We start from the raw sequence: 2226 nt of genomic DNA, 5'->3' as shown, positions 1-2226 counted from the left end.
ATGTGGTCTATTCATTACCTGTAGAATAGTGGGTGGAAAGCGTCTATAACTGGTATTTGTACAAGCTGCATTGGAGACTGTTACTCAATATTTACACACCCTTCACTCTTCACTCCTCTCATTATGAACTTGCGACGTGTAAATAATTATTGCGCTTGCTTCTCTCTCTCTCTATCTCTCTCTCTCTCCCTTTTCTTTCCTGTTGGCACTCGAACCTTTTCTTATCTTATCAACAACAGTTGATATTATCGTCATGGCACCAACATAATTGTAATATTACCATCGATGTCCAATTGTTTTACACAATATAAGCATTGACGATGATTTCACAAAGAACAATTTATAGGTAAAGGAAATATTGAAATTCCAAGTGGTGGGAAACCTGAAATAAATGAATAAAAAACAGTACGGTGTAATTACAGGATCATATTATCAATATCATGATATTATATAATATTGTTCATGTATAATTTCACTGATACAGATACTGATATGTTTGTTCATCTATCCCAAAAAGTAACTGTACTATCAAGGGAAACGTTGGGGATATCACGTGTCGCCTTGTCTATCTCCTTTCAAACTCGAAAGACATCTTGAAGATAAACATGAATAGAGGAATTGCCTATCTCTCGATCTTTCGGCATAATCATGCACATAAAAATTCCATGCACAGAGACACTCTATCATGAATTCATTGATTCCGAGGTGGACGAGATAGCACTATAATGATATGAGTTAAGCAGCAGATTCTATCACTGAGGAATCCATAATTTTACCATTAACATGAAACAGTGATATATACACACACATATGATATATATATATATATATATATATATATATATATATATATATATATGTGTGTGTGTGTGTGTGTGTGTGTGTGTGTGTGTGTGTGTGTGTGTGTGTGTGTGCTTGTGAGAGTGCATGTGTGTGTGTCGTATGTATGTATGTAAATGTAAATTATGTACTTTTCATTTTTTTTCTATCCTGCTCATGAATTTTCCAAGAAAAATAGTAGAGGGTGTACACTTGTTCAAATAAAAAGTATTTCCTATTGAAAGCAAGACTAGCAGTGTATACCGCACATAGAGATAAAAACTAAGAAATCTCTATGATACCGCACCACACACTGTGGATGTGACTTCCTAGTGTACAGTCAATTATCATGCTTGTGGTCTGAGGCCAATACGGATAATTATCATGCAACTCACACGCTATCAATGAAAACAAACTGATCCATCGCATATTCGTAACGTAATATCCATAACAGTGCACTATACCGTCATCATTACGTTCCAATTGGTAAAACTAATTTTCTCCACATCGGCATTTTGTCTTGAAGATAGTAATGTACATTGTTATCTTTGCTTACATGAGATTATATAGACCACTCACTCACTAGTAACAGGATTTCCATTAGATTTTATGAAGGATATGTATCAATATTCAATTAGGTGTATGTAAAATTTAAAAAGGAAAAATATATATACATATATGTATTGAAAGAGGTCACTGATACACACAGCTTTTCGGCTTCTCCTGAATTAATTTTGCGTATGTGAGATATGAGAAAGGAAGGAGAAAATGGTGCATAGCTTTGATATAATCATTCCTCGTTTTTTTCCTCCTTTTTTGGAAATAAAGTTGAAAAGTTTGTCAGCTTGGTCAAGTTGGTCGACTTTTCAAATCTTGCACTTTTTCCGAAAAGGCGGAATAATGATGTCAATGCTTTACGTGCCGTTTTCTCCCTCCTTTCTCATGTCTATCTCTCTCTCCCTCTTTCTTTCTTTCTCTCCTTTTCTCTCTCTATTAATATATATATATATATATATATATATATATATATATATATATATATATATATATATATATATAAAGTTCGTTATCTTGGTGTTGTTTATGATGCAAATCTGACATTCAAAGACCACATTTCATATGTATCCCAATCTGTAAGATTTCATTTGCGTAACCTGGGCTCAATTCGGAGATATTTAACTAGATCAGCAGCAGAAAAACTGATGCATGCTCTTATTTCGTCTCGTCTAGATTTCTGCAATTCTCTGTTTTGCAGCCTTCCTCAAAAAGAACTCAGTAAACTGCAACGTCTTCAGAATTGTGCCGCTAGATTACTTACTTTCAAAAAGAAAACTGTGCATACTACCCCAATACTTCGGTCCCTACACTGGCTTCCTGTAGAAAAACGTATTAACTTCAAGATTCTTC

This window comes from Diadema antillarum, unplaced genomic scaffold (assembly GCF_040938485.1).
Source record: "Diadema antillarum isolate AM-2024a unplaced genomic scaffold, OU_Dant_1.0 scf00000144, whole genome shotgun sequence".
Taxonomy (NCBI): Eukaryota; Metazoa; Echinodermata; class Echinoidea; order Diadematoida; family Diadematidae; genus Diadema; species Diadema antillarum.
This window is presented reverse-complemented; position numbering follows the sequence as displayed.